Raw genomic sequence first — 26,744 nt, 5'->3', positions numbered from 1 at the left:
TCGTCGGTGAGCTGTAACATACTGTACGCCAGGAATCTGAACCCACTGATGCATGTGATTATTGGAATCAGATTTTTAATTCCAAAATAACATTTATTCATAATAGGATAGAGATACAAAAGGAAAACATTCCAAAGGCACATTCTTCATATTAGGGTTCTGTAATGTACTGCTGCACCGTAAGCAGACACAAAACTAAAGAAAATCTGTACAACAGGCTTTATTCAGTTAAAAGTCTCTGCTACAGTGGTATCTGTACTAGTGTCTCCTGAGTGACTTCCTCGGGACGGGCTGGCTCAGTATTATATCCTAGATGGTTGATTGACAGCTGGCTGGGTGTGGCCTGTCCTCAGGTGATCTTCCTGCAGGTACAGAGATTGCCCCATGCAATAGGCTAGTGGTGTGTCACCACAGGTTCTTTACATTCTTAGTGTCATTCATTCCATGAACTGTTATTCTCATTCAGTTCCTCCATTCATATTCTGTATCTTGTCACTTCTATGTTGTACATAATACCATTGCTACTCATGTGGTCCCCTGGGTTGATGCATAAGACCTTAGCCCATCAAATATCCCCTTTCATTGTTTGACGGATTTCCCCACCAGACTTTGCCTCTCAATGTAATACCAGAGAAACTCTGAAGTGTGATCCTTTACATTGGGTGCATCATTTCAGAGCATAACAGCATGTACATCTACAGCATGAATATGCCATCTGGAAGCATTTCCTCACTAGCATCTTGCTAGAAGACCAACAAGTTTCAGGCAGACCAAAAAAGCATCTTCACTAAATTGTGATCCTACCATCTGCAGAATTTGATGTCCATCTCTGCATTCATCCCCGAGAATAGTGCACAAATTAGGGAGCACCCTGTTTTGCTGCTGTTGAGAATGAATCATGAGAAAAATCTTTGCATTCAGTTCCAAAATCCACAGTCTCAGACATGCTGTGCAAATGTATCCTCCGCATTACAGTCATCAAGGGCAACTTATATTGGGAATAATATTCCAGTTATATAGGGGAGGGTATGACTAGGAAGGCTCTTCTCACCATTGCCGAGACAGATTTACTGCTTGTTGGTCATTTTTGCCAGAGGAGTTGGCCAGTCTACTCGGGGAACCACATCACAGTATTCATCGAGGCCTTATCCCATTGTGTTTGCAAGATGCTCAATGCTGATCACTCCCTGATGGATGTAATCAAACATATTGTCAGGAAGACACTTTCAATGAAGAACATGTAGTGAAACAAAGACTAGATGACTATGATATTGTGTGGGAATGGCTCATTCTTTGCAAAATTTTAGGCTGGTTGAACCTCATCACATAGCAGCTCTTGCTGCCAGGGTACTTTGATTCCAAGCTCAGACTGATGGAGAGCACATTAATTTTGTCATCAAGGTGCTTGGAATCAAGTGCCAGCTGATCTGACCCCTCATTCCATATTCTGCAACTTACTGAGCCGAAAGGATGAGCCCAACAAAGGTTGGGTCTTCAGCTTCACGTTAGCAAGAGCTGACAACTTCATTCACCAAACTTCATTGAAAAATAATATGTTTACCTTTTTTGTTTTCTTTATTGCATTGTATAATGTTTTCATTGATTGCAGCTTAATGCTTTTTTAATAAATGCATTTTAATGATTTGTAAACATTTAAATTATTAAAAATTTCAACTGTTTTGAAATATCTCTGATATATCATTGAAACAGGCTTGTAGCAGCACGAGTTGTCATAGGCCATCAGGGCTGTGCAAGAGGGAGGATTTAAGGATGGGTCATCTATTAGCCCACCTTGACTCACAGAGCAGACAGAACTTTTGAACACTACAGAACAAAAACAGACTCTTTGATCCATCTATTATTATTCTCTGCCTAGTCCCATTGACCTGCATCCAGACTATAGCCTTTCATATCCCTCCCATTAATGTATATATCAATTTTTTTTCTTAAATGTCAAAACCAAGGCCACATTCACTACTTCAGCTGACAGCTCATTCCACACTCCTATCATTTTCTGCACGAAGAAGATGCCTCTGATGTTCCCTTTGAATATTTCACCTTTCACGCTTACCCCATGTCCACTAGTCCTTGTCTCATCCAACCTCAGTGAAAAAAGCCCACAAGCTGTGAAGCTAGTGGGGTGCATTGAGTACAATGAGATGCAGAATCAATGACTTGCAAAAGAGAACAGGGTAACTAGTGAAAAGGAAAATGTGCAAATCAATGGGAATAACTGGTAAGCTCTTTCAAAGTGTCAGAGTGGACAAGGTAGCTAATGCAACTTCCTTCTGTGCAATGGAAGCCCATGACTCGATGATTACTGACAGCCACATAATAAATTCACACCTCTTGTTCAGCCTCTCGGAGCCAATCCCTGCTCCTGGAAATGAACCAGCACAATTTGTTTATGATAGGGTCATACCAGATGACAGATAGCAAAGTAGTTGATTTATATGGTTAAAGGAAATAAAAAAAGTCAGCTCCAGCTGATTATTAAGATGCTTTTCAATCAGGAAAACTAGTTGGTAGCAAGTGACCAGAGAAGAGAATAAGCCACAGAAAATAAATGAGAATGAGAAGAATCATGTGCGGCTCTGGACCTATTTTTTCAAACAAAAAAAATGCCAAATTGTGGAAGTTTCACATCAATGTGGTATGTGACTCAGTTTTTGCAGTTTTTATGCTTTAAATCCACAATCATAATTTATACTGCAATGGATGTTATATTAACAATGTAACTGAACAGTGATAATCTTATTGTCCTGCATAGTATTTAATCCCAAAGTCAACAGCATCAAAACAAATGATCTGGTTATCACAATGCAGCAAAATTAACCAAGTATATCTCGCTGAACCACCCTTGCCCTGATATAATTTCCTCACCAATCATGCCAATCCCCATACATTCTCTGCACTAGGCACTTTCATTATTAATTTCCTGAAAATATTGGAAAGGCCTCAACATCAGCTCCCACTAGTGGACCTGAAAGGACAGTCTGAAGATAGCAGGCCATGGTTTTTATTATCACCAGGTAAAAAGTTTGAGTGAATAATCAAAGTAAATACTAATTAAGATTTAGATGTGCGTACTTTCACCTTATAAAGCTAGTTGTTCGGAAATGAACATCTGCTGTGAACAAGGTTCATACAACTCTGATTTTCCAGCCACTGCTTCTAGTTGTGCTGCTGCCATTTGCATCACTATACAATCTTTACAATTGCACCCACAAATGATTCAGAGCAATCATAAATTGGAGCAGGAATGAATGGAGAAAACAGGAAATATGAGCATAATCCATGCTAACCCATTATAGAAGTAGACTTTAATACCATGTGTGGTAAACCTCTGTATGTATATATTTATCTGTCTGGGCACATCCATTGGCCGACTGCAACTGTGGCTCCTCCCACAAGCTCCTGAATAAAGGTGACTTCCTCAGCCTCCTCCTCAGTTCAGACAATCGACCAGCATGGACGTGCCTCCATTCTATTGAGAATAAAAGCCTATCAGTTTTGCTCAATTTTAGTCCTTTGAGTCATTGACGATGCATCATTTTTATTTACAATAGTCTTGACATTGGAGCAGGTCCTGAAGTCAGAGAAACTGAAAATCGACCCTCATTTGCCTGAGGGATCACCAACTTTGAACTCTGGCTGCACTGTTTCGAAGCATTCCTGCAGGCATCATCAGCCATCATTCGATTGGAGAATGACAAGCTACAGATACTGCACTCCCGAATCAGGCCCCTGGTGTACTTGATGATCAGGGACACTGTGTCATATCAGGAGGCAATGGATATATTGAAGGACCAGTACCTGAGACAGGTCAGTGAGGTCTATGGCAGACACCTCGTAATGACCCAAAAGCAGTGACCAAGGGGAGTCAAATGCCTTGGATGGGTTTGTGAATGCAAGGCTGTGACTGCTGTGGATTACACAGAGGACCTGATTAAAGATGCCTATGTCGCAGGCATCAGGTCCAATTATATCCGCCAGAGATTACTAGGGCAAGGTGAGCTCAGTCTGCGGAGGACGGTTGAATTGGCAGGCACACTGGAGGTGACCCTTCAGAACATGGAGGCAGGAGGCTTACTCAACCAACAGCGCAGCTGCCTCATGGTTGCCTCAGGCCCTGCCAACTTGGGAAGTGCCCCCACCGTCACATTCCACCAGCGATCAGACCACAGAAACTACTCTGCAAGCATCTAACACCACTACCGCCATGTCCCGCCAGAAACCGACCATGGCCACTGCACTCCACGAGCACCCAAAATGCTACTTCTGCGGCTTGGGAAAACACCAGAGGAAATGCTCCCTAGTGAAAAACGTAATCTGCTCCAGCTGCGGGAAGGTACGCAGATCAAAAACACCCATTCCTAGCAGCATCACATGGGGCCAATGGGGGCCACCACCTTGGATGCTGCCATCCCCTGGAACTAGCGACACCATGTGCAATCATGGGGGCCACCATCTTGGGGATCATCCCTGAGACATGGTAGCACCACGTGCGAGTCAAGGGGGCCGCTAACTTGGGCGCAATCTTTGAGATACAGCAGTGCCACATGCAGGCCGTTGGGGTGCCATCTCCCAACTCAACACTCAAACTCTCTAATCCACCAACAATTAGCAATCTGACACAGGCTTCTATCACATTTGACCAGGGCAGTTGAATGTCCATCAGCTCGCCAGATCAATGATCAACACTTAAGTAAATGGCCACATGATGAATTGCCTGTTCAATAGTGGGAGCACGGACAGCTTCATCCACCCGACGCAGTGAAGCGCTACTCCCTCGTTGTAAGGCCATCAGCCAAAAAGTCTCCTTGGCCTCAAGGTCACATACAGTGGATGTCCGTGGCTACTGTGTAGTGACTCTAACCATGCAGGACACAGACTATTAAAACTTTAAACTTCTGCTGATGCCACAGCTCTGTGCTGCTGCGCTACTGAGACTGGATTTTCAATGTCACCTTAAAAGCGTGATGATGGATTATGATGGGCCCCATCCACCCTTCATTGTTTTTAAATCACCCACTATGCTCCACCAACCCTTCAGCTCCCTCCACCACCGCACATAGCGTACAACCTGCGGGATCTCCACCCTCAAAAGTACCGCTCCATCACTGTTCACCAACCTCACCCGCAACTGTAAACCTGTCATCACTAAAAGTAGTTGGTACAGTGCTGGGGACAGGGCCTTCATTAGGGCAGTGACTACTTAATGAGGGGATCATCGAGCCCAGCACCAGTCCTCGGAGAGCACAAGTGGTGGTAATAAGGTACAAGGAAAAAAGCAGGATGATCATTGACTAGCCAGACCATTAACAGGAACACACAACTGGACGCGTACACACTTCCCCATATATCCGATATGGTGAACCAAACTGCATGATATCGGGTCTTTTCTACAATTGACCTATAATCGGTAATTGCCAAGAGGATCGCTGATATACTGGGTTCGAGGCAGACGGCTGCATCTATCATTTGCTGAGAGTCCCCTTCGGCGTCACCAAAGGGGTTCTGTTTCCCAACAGGAAATGGACCGCATGGTAGATGAGTACGAGCTGCAGGTCACATTTCCGTATCTCGCATCATCATCTGTAGTCACGACCTGCAGGACCATGACGCCAATTTTCAAAAATTGCTCCACACTGCCAAGCTCCTTAACCACACATACAATACAGCTTAAATGCGTATTTTTCACAACTCGCCTTGCCATCCTTGGCTATGTCATTGAGAACAGAGTCATTGGCCCCAACCCTGAAAGCATGTGCCCGTCTTGGAACTCCCCCTCCCCACCAGCCTCAAGGCCCTGAGAAAGTGCCTGGGCTTTTCTCTTACTTTGCCCAGAGGGTCACCAACTAGACAGACAAGGCCTGCCCCCTCATTAAATTCACTTCTTTTCCCTAACACCAGAGGCCTGTACAGCCTTCAGCCACATCAAGGCAGGCATTGCCAAAGCTACGAGGTACGCTGTGGATGAATCCATCCCATTCCAGGTAGAGGACGATGAGTCAGACTTCGCTCTGGCTGCCATTCTTAACCACATTGGCGCCCTCAGCGAACAAGAGACCACCACTCCTCCCACCCATAGCTACTCATGGATGCACCAGGGCCATGGCCCATTACCTTAGGCCCAACAAATGACACACTAGACTCGTCACCATGTACCCACCAGCTCAGTGCCGACAACTGCATACAGGCACCCCAGACTGTTCAGGACCACATCACTGCACCACAGTCACAGCAAAAGAGCAAACTACCTGAAAGACTTAATTTTTAATTGTATCATCAACACTTCAAGGGGTGAATGTGGTAAACCACTGTATGAATATATTTAACTGGGCACATCCATTGGCTGACTGTACCTGTGGCTCCTCCCACCAGCTCCTGAATAAAGGTGACTGGCCCTTCACCCCCTCCTCAGTTTGGGCAGTCGAACAGCATGGATGTGCCTCCATCCTATTGTGAATAAAAGTCTGTCAACTTTGCTCACCTTCAGTTTTTTGAGTCATTGATGGTGCCTCACCATGCAATTCATGTTAAGTGGCTTGGAATAGTGAGCAGTTTATCAATTCCAGTTAGGTTTCAGAACGTAAACCAACACTGCTGTATGTCCAATTACCCTTCTATTTTAATGTTCATTTTTCATCGAAAAAAAAATCTACTGGGATAGACAGGGTAGACAGAAACTTTATCCCTGAGTTAAAATGTCAAACACTAAAGGTCATGAGTTTGAAGGTGAGGGGGAATAAAAGATTTTTTTTAAAATATGTGGCTAAGTTTTTCTTACAGAGAAGCAGGAGCTTGGAATGGGCTGCCAAAGATAATGGAGAAAGCAGATTCAATAGTAGTATTTCAAAGGTATCAAGACAGACACATGAGATTTAAGGAATAGAGGAATATAGATCATGATTAAGCGGCAGGGATTTAGTTTAATTTGGTATCATGTTTGGTACAGACATTGTGGGCTGAAGAGCTGTTCCTGTTTTATGCTGTTCTATAGTTTATTTTAGCTTGGTGTTTGAGGCATTAACATAGTAGTTTGATATTAAATGGTTTACTTTTTATTTCTTAGTAATCATGACAGACCAACATCATGGACTTGGGTTGGATTTTACAGCAGAAGAAAGAATGAAGCTTGGAGCAGTCCTTATTATTGAATTGCAAATTGAGTGACAGTTTCCAGTGACCATGCATGTTGATAAATAGATAAATCAGAAGACTGATGTCAAGTTGTTCCTCTACTCCAAAGCTCTGCAACATGACAACTTCAGTGAGTGTTCCAGCACTGAAGTTCTTTGAAGAATGTCAAGTTATTGTATTTACCTCAGAAATATCTGAGCCTATTCCAATACAAGTCTTAATTGCAGCCAAACACTCTCTCTGACACAGAAAATAGACTTTAATAATAATGGGGACTCATTCATTCCAATTGCAATCATTGTAAATGTTGAAAATATATACAGCTATTCCCCGACATGCATCCGAGTTCCGTTCTAACAGACTGATCATTTCTCAGACGTAATGGCATGTAGAAGTCATAAATCAAGTTATTTTCAATTCCAAATCGAGTATCTTCCTCGGCTTCTTGCCAGATCTATTGGTAGGGAATGGACTTTTTCTCTTGCTCGCCATCTTTTTTGGCGAGCTTACCGAATGACAGCTGAGAGACGGTCACTATTGTACACACGCAGCCGTTTTTTTTTTCAGTTGTATGTACGAGTGGTCGGAAGTCGCATAGGTTATAAGTTGAGAGGCTTTAGTTAATATTTTTACTGCTTTAAGTAACTCTTCCTCTATTTTATTTGAAATTGAAGTAAATATGTTAACTTATTACTAGATATGAAACAAAAGGGTTTATGCCTGAAACAATTACTAGTCCCTTTGCAATGATGCTGTATGAAATTGCTGATCACAGATCTAGCTTATTTTCTATCTGTGCCATTGAGAGATTTAAACCAATATAGGAAACTGAAGTACCAGGTGCCTCTGACATTTTGCAAATTGATTATGTAATTACAGAAAAGCTGAGGTTTTAAAGAATCACAGAATGAAAGCAGCATAGAAGAAAGTCTGTACTGGCTCCATGCAAGAGCAATCCAGTTCATCCCACTATCTGTACTCCACCTTTAGACAACCAGATCCTATCTTTGTAGATGCTTATCCTTTTCATTTAGTAAAATGAAACTGTAGACATTTTCAAAAAGTCACAATCTTTTTGTGTAAATAGTAAAGAATTATCCAGATTAACACTTTTTTTTGTTATATGATAGTCATCTCAGAAAAATGCCTGGTTGAATTCCTGCTGTGCTCTGTTTCCGATTATAGCCACACTGGTTTCTGAGATGTTTCTCTATGGAGAAGAATTGAAAAACAGCATGGAAAATTCTCAGCAGGTCACTGCTCCAACCCCTGGCTATCTTCAAAGAGGGTTATTAACAAAACATCCGTTGATTTTGCAGTAGCTGAATCGAAGCGGTTTGTCAGAAACAACAACATGAACATAAAGCTGAGATGATCAAAACAAAAATGTGATTTTATAATGGAGAAAGTGGTTCAGTAGTTTTGATTTATTGTTTGGAATTCAGTGATAAATGTTTGTGTGAATATCTATTGTTTTTTGTGCATAAAAATCAGTTTATAAATCAAGGAATCAAAATTTATTACTGAAAAAAACATCAACATCTTATAAATTAAGTTAATCATTAAGGTTCCATTATTTATTTACATTTCAAACATTTTTCCAACACTAAAAGAAACCTGTTATAAATGAATACCAGACAATATGAGAGGAATGAATCATATGGACCTAAAGTTCATTGAACCTACAGAGATGTATTGACCACCCAGGCAGCTTGCCGGCATGAATCTACCATTTATTGTTAGAATTTTTAAAAAATATTCACTTTACAAGAATTGAGACAGCATTTATTGCCCAAGCCCAATAGTTCTGAAAATGGTCATGGTGAGCAACTGGGGAACAGGGAGAAGGTGAATAAGAAAGGGACTGTGACTGTGGAGTCAACTAAATGATTTTGACAGTGTTTGAGGATAGTAGGTGATAGAACAAGAATTATGTTATGAGTGGAGGAATCAGGTCATGGCTGCTGCAGTGTGGATTGAGGAGAAACAATCCCTTCCATTAATCTATCTGCACATGCTGGCTCCACCTGCCATTATGCCAATGGTGGATTAACCATTAAGATGAGTAGGCTTAAGCCTAGGGGCCTGGAAGGGAGGGGGGCCTGGAAAGAGCAAGGACCTCGGGAACCCGGCAGGAGTGGGGACTTCGGGCTCTATAATTTTTTCGACCTCAGAAGTTAAATTGACCCCCGGCATTTATCAATCCCCTGGCATTTTTCAACCATTGACCCTGCAAGAGCCAATGTTGACCACTTTGGAGACTCCTAATATGTTATTTAATGTAACAACATACTTTATTCTATTAAATGAAGGGTGGGGCAAGGTGTCAAAGTCAGGGGGAGCCTTACTAAAATTCAGCTTAGGGGCCTGGGTGGTAGTTAATCTGCAACTGCATTGAGCCACATATGACAGTCAGTGCAGGAATACAGCATAGTTGTCCTTTGGGGCCTCAAATTGACAATGGTCCTTTTCTAGAATACGCAAGACTTCATGTATCAGCACTGGTTGTGTTTTGTTTTGCCTGCTCAAATACAACAGGAGGCAAACAAAAAATGTGTATGTACATTGAAGATTTTAGCTGTTGATCAAAAACCTGGAATAAAATACAACATTGTATTTCTGAACCAGGGGTCTTATCATTTTAAAGCACTTCTTCATCAGCTATGAAAATTCCTGTTGCTACAGTTATGTCAATTATCATTGAGAAGGGCTGGATAATGACATAAATAGTGATAATGTTAGATTTGGAATCTCAGAAACAAAACAAGCATTTTGGCAATCAGACCAGAAAATCTCGCTGAAGAACAAGCAAGCAGTTTGACTGCTCCCATGATTCAGCTTGCATGAGTAAACCTCTCTTCAGTGAGGGAGATGAATGCAGAGGAAGCATTAACACTGCAACATTTCTTATTCCATGTGAGTTATGATTAATACAATAAAACCTATCATCAAAACATGCCTAGGTAATCTTCAGTAAATAAATTCAATAAGAAATAAGGAATTCTGATTTGAAACTTTATTCGATCATGGATCTGTAAAAAGTAACTGAATCAGCCTCCTAGATAATCACACTTTACAGATCAGGCAATACTGTAAGCTCAATGACATTGATTTTAACTGAAAGGTAGCTAACCAATAAAAGATGCAGACCAGGTGCGTGATTTTACGGAGTTTCCATTTATTTTGAAGGCCAAGCCTTTACAGCTTTCTGCCAGCAAGCTAGAATACTCTAAATGGCCCACTGTAATAGCTAACTTAGATGAAGTAGACATCAACCCATAATGCAAGAGGATTGGACCAGAGTAAAAAATTAGATGAGACAGAACTCAAGGTGACAGCAGGTCATATTTTTCTCATTGAATACATTTGTGCAATCCTTCTTCTTCAGGTCCTACCGAATATCTCATCTTTATGGTTCTCCTTTAATTCTGTGGTGGATAAAACAGAGCAATATGTGATCTGAATGGACACAATGAACAAAACTGCATTTAGTCTGAGTTAGATATTATCGTGTTAGATACCGAGAGATGATCTATGAGTCAAACCATACAGGTCACATGCTGGCACCACATTTTAATTTAAAATTCCTGATGACACAAATCTGTAACTATAAATGCATTGAATTTAAAACTAACCTGCTCCATTAAAAAATAAATGCCTAGATATTTTGGCTTACTTTAATAACATGGAGTGGATAGGGTAATAATGGGAAGTGGTTTGTGTAATCATAGTATGGTAAGAACGATGTACCAGATGGCTTGAAGTGTATGCGCGTGTGTGTGTGTGCATTCTCCCCGACCTCCCTGAGTTGTCTCTGAAACCAACCCAATTTCACAGGTAAATGTATGTGTGCGTTATTGCGTGCTTAATAACAAGTCGAGTTGGCAGGTGAGGTAAACCAATAAAGGGCTTCACTGAACACAACGAAACATGATAAACAGTGTAGGGAGAGAGAGCCCAAAGTGTGGCATCTGCTCCTTGCTAGTTCTCAATTCATCTAACTTGCCCTTGCGGATGCAGCGGGTGCAGAGCAGCCGATGGCAGCAGCTGTCTACCTTATGTGTTAATGTTGGTTCAAAAGTGTAATGTGAAGTGTGACTTTCAAGCAAAGTGCTTGAAAAGTATTCTTCCCTCATTTGTTTCTGGTTAGTTTGTGTCCCTGATTCACGTTTTGAACAGGCAGCCCTTGTTTTAGGGTGAACAACCTCATGCTATGTCCATAGCATATCTCCATGGTTGCTTGCCTTAAATATTGAAATTGCTAGAATATATGATGGATCCACAGTAGTGTGGTATATTCCATGAAGCTGAATGCATCCTTTAATCTTTATTTACTTCAGAGTGCTATCAAACGCAAGGAATATTTTTGAATTATGCTTGCCTTGTTTTGATGAAATCAATAGTTCATAAATAACTACTGTACAGATCTTATTTGAACTCAATATTAATGCAACCATTTGGAAATGAAAGGGAACAGTTCATATTTCTGAATTCCTCATAGCTCATCATGTCAATTCTGATAAAATTTCAATACATGCTCAGGAACAGAATTATAATCCTTTCTTAAGGCAATGATGTACAATTCATTTCTGCTTCATTTGTTCTATATTCCTATTTAAAACTTTACCAACGTGGAAGTGAACCTAATGCTAAGAAAGCTATGTAATGTCAAATATTATTTTCTTTGAAATTGAAGGATCAATGCAATGGAAAGGTTTCTTGCTGCAATGACGATAAGCATAACTCTAAAAATTTTCAGGCTTTGTTTCGTTCAGTTGTCAGTACTCTCAATTTTGGAGATTCTGGTTTCAAGCTCATTTGAGAATTGAAGTGCATAATCTCAACTGACAATCTGTGGTGTACTGAGAGAATCAAGGATATGGGGCTAATGCAGGAAAGTGGCACTGAAGTTAAATATTAATCACGCTTTTATTGAATGGTGCAGTTAGCATAAGGGGAAGAACGGCCCTCTCAGCTAAATGCAATTTTGGGTGGGTCTTTTTTGTTCTGCTCTGCATTTCACAGTTATACCATTGCAACATCACAGCCAAAATCTTTCCACAAGACAGTGATCTATCAATGGTAACAAGACTTCAGGTGGTGTTAATGGTCAGCTTGCATAGCTAAATACCTGATCACTCTTTCCAAATACCTGTATCTCCAAGCAATTAGAAGCACATGCATTTAAATTATGAAATTAAAAATGTTGTTTTAAACATTAAAATAATAAATACATTCAAAATGCATTCACTTCATGTAAGTTGAAGTATTAATATTAATTGAAATCAGCTTCACCAGTTTTCAACAGTGACACACTATGACTGGCATTAAGCCACAAGGCTGCTGTAAAATGTATCTTGCCCTCAATTCAGTATGATTATGGCCTGCCATGGAGTCAAAATAGGGTTTGGGATACAATGGGATGAGATAGGTGGGTTCAGCTACATCAGACCTTCAATGTGTCCTGTATTTGCCTGTTCCAATGTAAAATATGGAAGTATTGAATTTGTTTAGATGTACTCTGAACTAGCCATCAATGAACCTGTGAGGATTGTAACAGCCTGTGATTAAATACCGTAGGTGCCACTTGGAGTCTTAAATGTAGATGTGTGCCGTGACTTGTAAGACCATAAGATATAGGAGCAGAATTTGGCCCATTGAGTCCCTTCCTCCATTCAAATCATGGCCGATGTATTTTTCCTCCAAACCCCAATCTTCTGCCATCTCCCCCATAATGTTTGACATCCTTACTAATCAAGAACCTCAGAATTAGAATCAGAATTTATTGTAATGAATAAGTCATGAAATTTGGTGTTTTGCAGCAACATCATAGAGCAAATGTACATATTATAACTATCTTGCAACATTACTATATAAAAAAAAAGTAATAGGTGCATGAAAAGTAAGGCAGAGTCTTTGGTTCATGGCTTATTCAGGAATCTGACGGCAGCAGGGAAGACCTCTCAACCTCTGCTTTAAATATACCCAATGACATGCCTCCAATGCTGTCCCTGGCAACAAATTCCTTCACCTCCCTCTGGCTGAAGAAGTTCCTCATAACTCTGTTCGAAAGTGGCATCACAGATAGATATGGTCATAAAGACGCTTTAAGCACATTGGCCTTCATAAACAAAGTATTGAGTGCAGGAGTTGGGATGTCATATTGAAATTATATAAGATAGTCGTGAGGCCAAATGTGGAGCATCGTGTGCGGTTTTGTTCACCTACTTTAGGGAAAGATATCAATAAGACTGAAAGTGCAGAGAAATTTTACAAGGACATTGCTGATACTTAAGGAGCTGAGTTATAGGGAAAGGTTTGAGTTAGGACTTTATTCTCTGGATTGTCAGAGAATGAGGGGAAATTTTATAAATGTACCTGTATCTACAATTATCAGGAATATAGATAGGGTAAATGCAAACAGGCTTTTTCCACTGACATTGGGTGAGACAAGAACTAGATGACATGGGATAAGGATTAACGGTGAAATGCTTAAGGCAACATTATGGGGAATTTCTTCACTCAGAGTGGCAAAAATGTGGCCGGAGCTGCCAGCGGAAATGTTGGATGCAGGTTGGATTTCAGAGAAACTTGGATAGCTACTTGGATGGGAAGGTTTTAGAGAGCTATGGTCCAGATGCAGGTTTAAGAGACAAGGCAGAAATATAATTCATTACAGACTTGATGGCCCAAATGGCCTGATTCTGCACTGTCATGTTCTATGATTCAACATCCTTTTATCCTGAAGCTGTTCCCTATGGTCCTGGACTCTCCTACTACTGGACGTGTTTCCACATCCACTCTATCCAGCCTTTTCAATATTCAGTAGGTTTCACTTAGTTTTCCCCTTATCCTTGTCTCTGATTCCATAATGTAGACAGAGCAAAGACATCATTTAGCTTATCATTTAGTCAGATTAGACTGCAGTTTTGTCAGTCTGGAGGTCATAGCTCCAGCCAATGACTTCCCAATCTCACATGCATCAAGCTATACAAAGAGTATTTGGAGTCATCATCAATACTTCTCATGGTATCTGTGCACAAACTAGTTTCATGAGGGCAGTAAACATGCAGTGAGAGCCATGAGAAGTAATATAGAAGACAAATTTAAAATCCCTACAGCACAGAGAAATATTCAGAGCAGTCTTTGAATGCTCTATGACCCTGCTAATATTGAGGACCTGAGGATAACATAATTTCTTCTACCAGCTTGTTGAACATATTCACTTCCCACAATCTTAGTCATATTGCGATCAATGGAACCAAGTAGAGGGTGGTGAGTACAACTGGCAACATATATTCTCATGCATTTAATGCTGTGAATTTAAATTCAATTTATCTTCCATATTGTTTTGCAAATGAAAGCAAATTCTATTAGTTCTATGCAAAATGCAGAAAGGTTTATTTTTCTTGAAACAAGACAACCTGTGATAAATGATGAACATGAAATGCAGAGTTTCTCCATTCTCTCAATATCTCCTGCCATTGGCTTAATTTGAATTAATTTCAAATTTTGTGGTCACATTCTCTACCTTGTAATGAAGAGCATTTGTAAACACATTTGGACAAGTGTATGTTGTTGCATTATGGTGGTTAAAGCAGCGCAGAACTTGTAGAGCAAGTAAAATTGTAAGGCCTTGGAGAGTGTTGCAGAACAAAGACACCTGGGGTGCAGCTAATAGTTAAATAAAAAATGGTGACAATATATAGACATGGTGAAGAAGGCATTTAGCACAATTATTAAGATGGATTGGGTGCACAAATGATTTACCAGGATGGGCAGCCTAGAATTACGAGGAGTGCTGAATAGGCTGGGACTTTTCTCCCTGGAGCATAGGAAGCTGAGAGGGACGTTAGTTTTTGTGGACTTTTTCAACCATTTGCTACAATTGTCAGGGATAATGTGTTTCAAAAGAATAATCATTATTGAAGTTCCCAGGAAGTGCAAGCTGACCTGCCTCAATGATCATTAGTCGATGGCACTTGGCGTCTACACTGATGAATTGCTTTGAGAGGTTGGAGCTAAACTTGGCACCGAGGGGATGAGATCTGTTGCTGCCAGTGTCAGGGGCCCAATGTCTGCTACTACCAGTACCGAGGGGCCAAGATCTGCTTCTGCTGGCGCCGGGGGCCCAAGGTCCACTACTACTGCTGCTGGGAGCCCAACATCCTCGGTCGGTTCAGCTCTGAATAAAATTTGGATAATTAGAGTTGTATGTAATTCAATTTATTCACTATTATAGGTTTTCCTTATAAGTTTCTGTTCGGCTGCAGCATCTATAAACTTTATGCCTATGTACTTCATATAAATTCATTATCCTGCCCACATCAGTTCTGAAGAATTGTGTGCCAGAGTGCTACATCTCAAGCTAAACACTTCTGCATCCCTATCGGGATGGAAAAATGTATTGGTACAATGTCAACTAAAGTCAAGCCACCTTTATTTATCATTCATACAATGCACGGATGGTAAAGGATAGCATTTCTCCAGGACCACAGAGCATTTTTAGATAAATATAAGTTAGAATACAAGTTAAACACATTAAAATATTAAGATGTATACAGTAAAAGTCCACGGCACATTATCCACGTATGTTCTGGGAATTCAGGAGCCTGATGGCTTGGGGGAAAAAACTGTTGCTCAATCTGGAGATAAGGAGCTTCAGTACCTCCTACCAGATGGCAGCAGGGAGAACAGTTTACATGAGGGGTGTGTGGAGTCCTTCACAATGTTTGTTGCCTTTCGCCTGCATCGAGTGTTGTAAATGTCGTTCATGGTAGGAAGAGAGCCCCCAATGATCTTTTCCACTGACTTCACTATCCTCTGCAGGGTCTTGCGGTCTGAGGAGGTACAGCTTCCAAACCAGGTGATGGTGCAGTTGCACAGGATGCTCTTAGTACATCCTCTGTAGAATGTAGTGAGGATGGAAGGTGGGAGATGAGCTTTCCTCAGCCTTCACAGGAAGTAGAGGTGCTGCTGGGTTTTCTTGACTATGGAGTTTGTGTTAAGGGACCAGGTGAGATTCTCTGCCAAGTGTACTCCAAGGAACTTGATTCTCTTGACGACTTCAACGGTTAGCGGAGCATGGTTCCCCCCCCCCCCCCAAGCTCTCCTAAAGTCAACAACATCTCTTTTGTTTTATTAACTTTCAGATACTGTTCTGCACTAGTCCATTAGTGACTGAACCTCATCTCTATATGCTGACTTCTCATTTTCACTAATAAGGCCCATCATGATCGTGTCGTCAGCAAACTTGATGATGTGGTTCGACCTGTGTTTAACTGCACAGTCATGGGTCAGCAGAATGAATAGCAGTGGACTAAGCATGCAGCCCTGGGGGGCCCCGTGCCCAGTGTGATGGTCTTAGAAGTGCAGGACACATCTATTCTGGCTAAATGCACCCATTGTTTATATTCAACATTTCACTTCACAACAGAATGTTTCATCTTCAGAACCATCAGATCCATTAACTCAGCAGTAACCTAATAGGGGTTCTGCCAGACCAACTGGCTCCAGATGTCACTGCATCCTTTTTTTCTAAATGTGACTAAAAATGCCAAACCACAGCACCAAGGTTAGATTGACTGTCCTTGACATCAAGACACTATTTGTTCAAGTGCAGCATTAAAGAGCATGTTTGAAATCAAACCCAGTTGGCATGGATGGGGTCATAAATAATGTAAAGGAAATGGGTTGTGAATGTTGGAGGTTGACTACCGCTGCAGCAGAACTTCACTGCTGGATCCAAACAGGACCAGATGTAGGCTGTTTGTTTTTTCTATCAGCAACCCCCAACAATGTTCAATTCCATTAACAATTCCTCAGAGAATGTTTACACTTGCTTTGAACTGTGAAGTGGCGTTACAGCTAACACACAAATATCAAACTACAATTCTGTTTCATCCTTTGTGATACCATCTTTTTTGATGGAGTTGATATGGTCATACAAAGGTTCTTTGAGGGTTGAATAAAACTTGAATTACTTGGCAATGCCTATAAATAAAGCCACACGCCATTTTAATTATTAGTGTTTGATGCAGTGAGCTCACTTTACAAAGACCTATTGTTTAGGATCATTGCTGCTGATGTTTTGAGCACACCACTGAAATGTGTTGGAGAGAACCTGCAAAAAATCCACCTTAAAACTGGGTGCTTAGCTCTTTTATCAAATTCAATACTTTATGAGAATCACATGGAGTCTGGAGGCTTCTTGCTCCAGGAGAAAAACAAAAGAAGACATGAAGCTGAGTGAGAGAAGAATATGAGCCAGAGGAGGACACTGACTCAGGGTACTGTAAGGTAAAACATCATGAGATGGGAATGTGTAAGGAGTTACCCTGTGCAGGGCTGTAACAAGATGTGAATGCATCCTTGTACTTACAAGATAAGAGAGACATTGATGGATTGAGAGGCAGGAAGCTAGCAGGGAAAGGATAGCAACAGTTTTAGTCATTGGACAAGTAATGATATGATGATGTTCTAAGCACGTATCCAAGGGTATAAAAAATCACCATTTTGCTGATAACGGCAGAATGCATTCTCCAACTAACATCGTTAGTCGCAAGTGTTACAATCCGGTAATAAAGAACAAAGAACCCTGATTTCGACTCAGTCTGGTGTTTGTCTCACTCATTCATGAACAAAGCAGACCTAACAGTACCCAACACCTTATTCCACTTAATCTCTTTCATCAAAACACCCAGTGCTGTCAGTTAGCTCCTGAGTCATGACAAGATGGTCTCTGTGTATCACCCAGAGCACTCCATCAGTTTGAAGGTTATTATCTTCATAACAATTGCATCGTGATAGGCATTTGCTCTCATACCACCAGGCAAGATTAAAATGTGACCATCAGTAATGAGAAGAATTTTTAACCTGTCTAAAGGCATTTCTTAGTAATGTGGTCCCCTTTAAGCACCTCTTTTCATCCCATGACCATAATTCCCATAGTATTTAGCAGGGCTCAATTAATGCCATTTCAGTCCCTTTTGTTTCGTAGTGGTTTGTAAACATTTTCAAATAAACTTTTATTTCATTGGGAGATTTTGCTTGTGTATTTTTTGCTGCCTAAACTGCCAGTCACATTTCCTCATTTAATGGATTGTTCTACAAAACAAGACAGTTGTATTGTGCAAGTTCCTATGGTTACAGCAGTCACTCCCTGCTGCTGAGAAACAGTAAACAGCTGGTAGCTCATCGGGATGCATATCTGCTGGGTTTTATTTTGTGTTATGAAAGAAATGTAATGGGTTACAAGGCTTAAAATCTCAGGAGGTCAATATACAATAGGTGCTGGAATAGGCCAATTGGGCCTTTGAGCCAACACCGCCATTTATTGGATCATGGCTGATCTTTCCCTTTCAATAACCAATCCCAGCCTTATCCCCATAACTCCCCTGCCCACAAGACCCTTATCCAACTCTCTCTTAAATCTATCCAACGAATCCACCCCTACTACCCTCTATGGCAATGCATTCCACAGACCCACAATTCTCTGGGTAAAAAAATTTCTCCTCATTTCTGTGTTAAATGGCCTTCCCTGTATTCTTAAACTATGTCCTCTAGTCCTAGTCTTTCCCATCATTGGGAACATATGCTCTGATTTCACCCTGTCAAGCCCTTTGATAATCCCAAATACCTCGATCATGTCTCCCCTCATCCTAAACTCCATCGTATATAATCCAAATCTTTCTAACCTATCTGCGTATGACAATCCTGCCATCCCAGGAACTAACCTTGTAAATCTGTGCTGCACTCCCTCTATAGCAAGTATGTCCTTTCTTAAAAATGGGGACCAGAACTGGACACAGTCCAGTTGTACCATCGGAGGTCTTAATAAACACTCAGAGAAGCTTGTAAGTTTTCAGCACAAATCTGGTGAGGTCTCACCAGGGCCCTCTACAACTGCAGGAGCGCTTCACTACTCCTATACTACAATCCCCTCTTTATGAAAGCCAACATACCATTCGCCTTCTTCACCACTTGCTGAACCTCCATGCTAGTTTTCAATGACTGGTGAACAAGTAGGCCCAGATCCCTTTGCATTACCCCACTCCCTAGCTTAACACCATGTAAATAATATTCTGCTCTTTTGTTTCTACCTCCAAAATGGACAACCTCGCATTTACTCACATTAAACTTCATCTGCCATCTTTCCGCCCACTCCTCTAAACTGTCCAAGTCCCCTTGCAATTTCCTGACATCCTCCTCACTCTTTACACTACCACCCAATTTAGTATCATCTGCAAATTTGCATCTGTAGTTATTTATCCCCTCATCCAAATCATTTAGATAAATGATAAACAACTGAGGGCCCAACACCAACCCCTGTGGGACCCTACTCATCACATCCTGCCATCCAAAAAATGACCCATTTATCCCAACCCTTTGTTTCCTATCTCTCAACCAATTATCTATCCATGACAGCACCCTACCCTTGATACCATGCTCCTTGATTTTGCAAACTAGCCTCCTGTGTGGGACTTTATTGAAGGCTTTCTGAAAGTCCAAGTACACCACATCCACTGTCTCTCCTGAGTCCACCCTCAAAAAATTCCAGGAGATTAGTCAAGCAAGATTTTCCTTTAAGGAACCCATGCTGATGGGTTCCTTCCTAAGTGATCTATTTCTCTTTTAATGATAGATTCCAATATCTTCCCCAGGCTGACCAGTCAATAATTTCTCATATTCTCTCTCCCTCCTAAAAAGTGGTACAACATCAGCCACTCTCCAGTCTGCAGGCACTTCCCCGGAATCTAAAGAACTTTGGAAAATGTCAACTAGTGCTTCCACAATTTCCAGAACAACCTCTTTAAGTTCCCTGGGATGCAGCCCATCAGGCCCAGGGAACTTATCAGGTCACATGCCATGCAGACTTGAAAACATAATTAATGTGCGCAGACGGCTCTGCAGTCTTCCAGAGCCAGGGAGTGAATAGGGCCAAAAGTGACAAATGGTAACAGCCATCCTCCTCATGCTGACCCCACAGTAGGTGCCCATTGAATAACAATGTAAATAATGTTCCAATTCACAGATAAGATTGGGTGAAGAAAAATCTCAATAATGGAAGTCCAGTCATCCCCACTCCTACAATGTTAGAAATGTCTGGGCCTGTTGAATGCTTCTCACAAGCAAGAATATCTGATCGAGTACAAGATAGTCCAAGAGAATACAGATTTGGAACATAAAGATTTCAGGAAAAAGCTCAAGGATCATTAGGAAGGCCAAAGGGGCCGTGAAATATCCTTGGTGAACACAATTAAAGAAAATCCTGGCATTTTATACTTACATTAAAAACCAAGAGATGTTGAACTGATGTTGAACAAGCCTGTGTAACAACAGGGACAGGTTGAACCTCCACCCGTAATGATACATAGTGCTCGCATACTTGAGTTCTATCCACAGTTTGATGCATAAACACACAAATGAGGCCTTCAGAACAAGAGAAATGTTGGAAATGCCTTCCCCCCCCCCCCCCCCCCATAGAATGGAGACGTGCATTTTGACCCATCATATGTTATCCATTTCGGATCCCCAGGTAAAATTAAAGATGGCTCGTATGACTGCAGCATTAGAGGAACATGGTATGGCAATACCTACATTAAGTACAGCAACACAAAACACCTCACACATGATGAATAGGTTCTTGCCGATCATCAAGAGGGAGTACCACTTGCTCACACTCAGTTTTCCTTTCACCTTGCCCATCCACTCCAGTCAATTTCAGTTGTATACCTCAACACCTCCGAACCAGAAACCCAGCATATTCAGTTAAACAGAGGACTAATTATGTAATTATGTAGGACTAAATGTGCAATAAGGAATATTAATACCTAGTCCAACATAACATACCTGTTGCCAAAGACCATGGCCTTGCTCTTCCTGCAGTTGACTCAGGTTCATGATTCCAACTCAAACTGATTGTAGATGTTGATCAACCTCTTAGGTGACTTTAGATCCAAGTAGAAAACTGTGGCAATGTCCATGTACAGAAGGCTTTGATCTGAGTGTATCCACTACCTTCATTATGGTCATATCCTTCCTGATGAATTCAGCAAAGTGTTCTATGTAGTACCCAAACAAGTCAGGAGAATGTGACTAACGAACAGGCCCATCCAGTCCCACAGAACTAAGTAAAACTTGACTAGTAAGCCTTGACTTCTAGAAAAGTATGGATGGAACCAGTCAACTCCTCTAAAATTATTGGCTGGTCCAAACTCTCCCACCTGCTGTTGTCTAAGACCTCAGTGACAGAGAATAGGAAGTTCCAGGAGACTATGCTCTCTGTTGCCTTTCTGTTTTGCAGACTAGAAAAGAAGAATTTATAAATCCTCAACATGTCCATCTGTGAGGATGTCACTAAGCTGTCCTCTTTCTTAAGGCTGTGGATAACAGAGCTCTGTGAATCTTTTAGAAGAAATAGCAGGAGCATGTGTTAAATCTGGATAAGAATCCTGGAGGATTCTGAGGCAAAGAGTAAGGCTATCCAACTCATCATGACCTGTAGTTCAAGTTTGTTGTAGTATTATACCTGGTGCAGTGAGAAGGTCATGTTCCACAGCAATCCAGCACATCAGCTATAAATACGTACCAGCAGTACAAGGTGGAAGAGCAAGAGCATATTAGAGTGTGTGGAGTTTCAGTGATGGCGTGCAATTTCACACTACTGAACCTTCTCTCTGTTCCAAGGAAGGAGAAGAGAGAGTTTCTATGGTGGGGTGGGTACTTCTTTGTGTTGCCTGCCCTTTAGAGGTATTGAGAAATGAAAAGGATTTGATAGCAGGGAGGTTGGTTTGATCTGTGTTCATATCAGCTCCACCACCTTTTGCAACTTCTGATCTTGGACAGAGCATTTTCCATACCACATTGTAATACAGCCATAAGACCATAAGATGTAGGAGCAAAATTAGGCCATTCACACCATTGAGCCTGCTCCACCATTTGAATCATGGCTGATGATTTTCTTTGCAAACTCATTCTCCATCCTTTTCCCATAACCTTTTACACCCTTACTAATCAAGAACCTATTAATTTATTTAAATATATTCAATAATGATCTCCATTGCCATCTGTTGATCCTTTTGATGGTGGACCTGTAGAAGTTGCAAAAAGGTATGTAGGACATACCCAATGTTCTTTTCCTTTTGAGGAATAAGGCCATTGGTGTGTTTTCTTGACTATTACATTGACGTGCTTGATCCAAATCAGTTTAATGGAAATGTTTAATCCCAAAAACCTGAAGCCATTTCCCATCTCCACTTCAGTGCCATTGATGTGGACATGGACTGGACTTTATCCACCGCAACCCCTACCCATCCTGTTTGAAGTCTACTATCAGTTCCTTTGATTTACTACACTTGGAAAGAGGTTGTTTTCTTGCCATCAGGCCATTAGACTCTAAAACTCCTTCCTGTAACCTTCCTCATCATTATTAAATATCTGGGCTACAACTGTGGTGACATCAGCAAACTTAAATCTACCTTCCTCGACTGGAGAAGAAGGTTCTGCAAGTTCATCCAGATTTAACGTAGTTCCCTCTGTATCTTGCCTCCTGAATCCCTTTGCAAATAAAGGACCTTTTGGCCTTCTCCCTGGTTATTTCTCATTAGTACATTCGGGGAATCGAAGAGTGTTTTTACTGCTCTAAAATGAAGGGGTGTCCTTTTTTTTCCTTGATATTTGCTGTTCTTATGTTCAGCTTCCACATTTCTCTGCCTACCTTCTGAGATTCCTACAGGTACTAGTCAGCCCAAAGGTGGCAATGGTCAGAGAATAATGCAAGTGTGACATTGGTGGACCTGATTGTGACTGCATTCCAAACAATGAGGAAGCGGGGAAGTCTACCTGAGTCCAAGCTGAGCTGTTCCATCTCAACCAGGTGGATAGTTGCTGTGCTGCACCTGTAGGGTTTCTGAAATTGTGGCACAAATTTAGATCTTTAACTGTTTCAAGGGAATCTGGAGGTGTCTAGTGTCTGGTGTTGACAATGCTGGATCATTCTGCCGCTTTGATGATGCAGTTGAACTCACTGGCCAGTACAACTGACCAGGGCATCCCTGCAGGGGTGGGAGCTGCTTGAGGATGGCCAACTACTCGCTATGCAGGGCCAAGGCATTAACATTGATTTAGACAGAGCAAAGGATTCCAGTATGGTATGTTCAGCATAAGGAGAAGCCCATTTATCTTATCTTTGACCAGCGATTGATAAGTAGGTTTCAACAGCAGGATACCTCAGCCAGAAGGATGATAACCATTTCCTTCCACCACCACCCCCCACCCCACCTAATCACAGTGACAACCCTTGGGACCACCAACTGTGGATGTGTGGCAGTCTATACTCATACAATAAAGATATGTCCACCTTGAACTTGGTAAGGTATTTCAAGGCAGCAAAACATTTCATGGTGTGTTTCATGCTACATGTACTAAGAAAATACTTAGGTATTTTAAAGTTCAATATTCATTGTTGCAGTCACTTTTCACTAACCTGAGCCCACGTGCACACAACTTTTGCAAATTATTGAATAGTTAGATCTAGCCTAGGAAACCATCAAATAATTTAAGAAGGCAAAATACTATGTTCAACAATGCTCTGATAGAAATCACCTTTCACTGGTAATAAACCTATCGGTGAATGAAGCAACAATATTATAATTTTGAATATCACTAACTTATCAACTGGATTGTTAATGACTGAAACTGCAGAAATCACTCTTTCCTTGGAAATTCAAAACAAAACTAGTGGGTGATGGGGTGGGTTGGAGGACTGGGTGGGGTGGGGGAGGGGGGTTGAGAGAGAATGATAAGGCAGTCAGCCTAATATGATACAACTGCAACAAAAGTAAAACTGTTTATGCAGAACAAAGGAGAGGTTGTTCATTGAAACAGCATGAACTTACTGTGAGTGAGTAAGTACTCGTCACATCTGAGTCAGAAGTAAGGGAAGAATTCAACTAAAATAAATGAACTTACCCAGATATTAGAAGGTTACCCCTTAAGACACGGATCTTCAGCAGATCAGGCAAACTAGAATTTATTTGTCCTCAACCTGAGGTTAAGAGTTTGACAGAAAGCTGGATGAAATTGGACATACAAAAGACAACTACATTTTCTCAAACAAAATGAAATGAGGACTATAAATTCAAGGTAGGAATGATAGCTCTGAATCACCTAGACAACAGCAACATATACATCCAACTACTCTTCATTGTCTGCAGCTCACTGTTTAACACCATCTTTCCCTTGGTGCTGGTCAACAAGCACCAAACCCTGGATCTCTGCATCTCTCTCTGTAACTGGATCCTTGACTTCCCCATTGGAAGAGCAGAGACATTAAGAATTGGAAACAACATCTCCTCCACATTGACGATCAACACAGGTGAACCTCAAGGATGTGCACTTTTCCCACAGTTTTTCTCACTCTACACCCAAGACTGTGTGGCAAGGAACAATTCAAATGCTGTCTACAAATTTGCCATTGACACCATGGTCATCAACAGAATAACAGATGGCAATGAGGAAGTGTTCAGGAGGGAGATAGATCAACTAGTAGAGTGGTGTCACAACAACCTAGCACTCAACATTATAAAAACCAAGGAGTTGTTTGTGGACTTCAGGAAGGGGAAATCAGGAAGACATGAACTAGACTTCATCAAGGGATCAGCAATGGAAGGTGTCAAGAACTTCAAATTCCTGTGTGTCAACATCTCTGAGGATCTGTCCTAGCGTCCTCATGTCGATGTAATCACAAAGAAGACTATACTTTGTGAGAAGTTTGAGGAGATTTCGTATGACTTTGAAAAATTTCTACAGGTTTTACTGTGGAGAGCATTCTGTCTGATTACATCATTATCTGGTATGGAGACACCAATGCACAGGACAGGAAAAAACCCCAGAGTGTTGGTAACTTGGCCAGTGCCATCATGGGCATCATTCTTCACTCCATCGAGGACATCTACAAGAGGTGGTGTTTTAAGAAAGCACATTCTATATTCAAGGACCCCTACATGCCTTTTTCCACACTGCTACAATCAGAAAAAAAGGTAGAGGAGCCTGTAGATGAGCACCCAGTAGCACAAGGACAACTTCTTCCTCTCTGCCACCAGATTTCTGAATGGACAATAAACCACAGACACTACTTCACTTTATTATATTTTCTTGAACTATTTATTGACTTTTGAAATGTAATTTATAGTAATATTTGCACTGTAATGCTGCCACAAAACAATGAATTTTGTGACATGTTCATGACAATAAATTTGGATTCTTGATACAAAAGGTGCAGCTTGCCTAATTTGTGTTTTGTCTTCAACAGCTTATGGTGGTGTGTTTTCTTTTTAATAAGTAACAAGTGGGAAACAATGGTTATGCTGAGAATATGCCTGCAGGAAGTGTGAAACAAAATGCAAGAAAATTATTCTGTTCAATGATCTAGATGTTTGGTAAGACGTCAGTGAATATACTTGCTCATTGAAGGAACTGCCAATACATAAACTCATGCAATAATTGATACTGTGATTTTTGGCATTGTGATTTAATCAATTAATTAATTTAATCAAAGTTCTTCATGCACAGAATCTCAAACAGTAAAAAAAAATGCTAAAAGAACTCAGTAGTTCAAGCAGCATCTGTGGAGGCAAAAGGCCAAAATTTGGGTTGAGAGCCTGAATCAGGATTGAGAGGGAAGAGGAAATATTCATTGGAAATATTAATTGGAAGCTATCCAACATATTGGTGTCAATATAATACAAAAAAAATTAACATTCAGAAAAAAAATCACAACACGTGCTCACTTTGCAAGTCTAAAACCATGATGGTCAGCCTAGACAGTTCCAGTGAAGTGATTAATTCACAAAGGGAAGTTTTCACAGCAAAAGCCCAAAGCATGAAAATTTATTCAGGATTAAAGTTAGTGAGAATAATTGAAATGTAGGGAGAGTAAAATGGGATTATTTTTGGATGAATGTACATAGTGATTGATGCATAGCAATAACTAAAGACGAACAGGGTTAGGAAGTTAATTGATTATCTGCGTGCACTTTGGTGGCATGGGCTCATGGGCTGGAAGGACCTGTTACCATTCTGTATCTCTCAAATTAAAAAAAAATTAAATGAAATTTAAAACGAAGAATGGTGATCCAAAAGGACTGTTTCTGTGTCATGGGGCTCTACGACTGTATTCAGGCAGATACATGAAAACAATGCTCAAATACTCAAAAGAAACAAGTACTTGTGTAGATCCAGATATACTTCAACCAATTAGAAAGTAACTGAAAGAAAAGAGAAGTAATTGGGTAACAAAGTGATATGTACAGTAGAAACTTGGACTATTTTATGCTGGAGTATGAACACTGCAAGACTGCAAGAGCCACATCACACTTGAGTGGTGAGCATATTCAGTGTAACAGTGTATTTATACATTATTAGCAGCCTGACCAGTACTGATGTAAGTAAAGATTTGTGCTGTCAACTTACAAGCTTCTCTGAGTGTTTATTAAGATCTCCGATGGTACAACTGAGGACATAACATGGTGGCAGCAGTGGGATTGACTGAAACCCACATCATATTGGGGAAAAAATCCCTATAATCCAAAATAAAC

The 26,744-nt window shown here is 40.9% G+C and overlaps 1 long non-coding RNA gene across 4 annotated transcripts in view; it reads right to left on the bottom strand.

Annotated features, from left to right (window-relative positions):
• Positions 1-10,304: 10,304 nt before the first annotated feature.
• Positions 10,305-26,744, bottom strand: part of LOC138736613 (uncharacterized) — a 161,924-nt gene continuing 145,484 nt past the window's right edge. For 2 of the 4 annotated variants that reach the window (XR_011340438.1, XR_011340439.1), the window contains exons 5-6: positions 15,100-15,331; positions 10,305-10,574 (exon numbers count right to left, since the gene is read on the bottom strand). This is a non-coding gene — a long non-coding RNA (uncharacterized lncRNA). The remainder of the gene's footprint in view (positions 10,575-15,099; positions 15,332-26,744) is intronic. The other 2 variants (XR_011340437.1, XR_011340436.1) reach the window with 1 other exon arrangement.

This window comes from Narcine bancroftii, chromosome 6 (genome assembly GCF_036971445.1).
Source record: "Narcine bancroftii isolate sNarBan1 chromosome 6, sNarBan1.hap1, whole genome shotgun sequence".
NCBI lineage: Eukaryota > Metazoa > Chordata > Chondrichthyes > Torpediniformes > Narcinidae > Narcine > Narcine bancroftii.
Note: the sequence above shows the minus strand (reverse complement) of the source record. Positions and strands in the feature narration are given on the sequence as shown.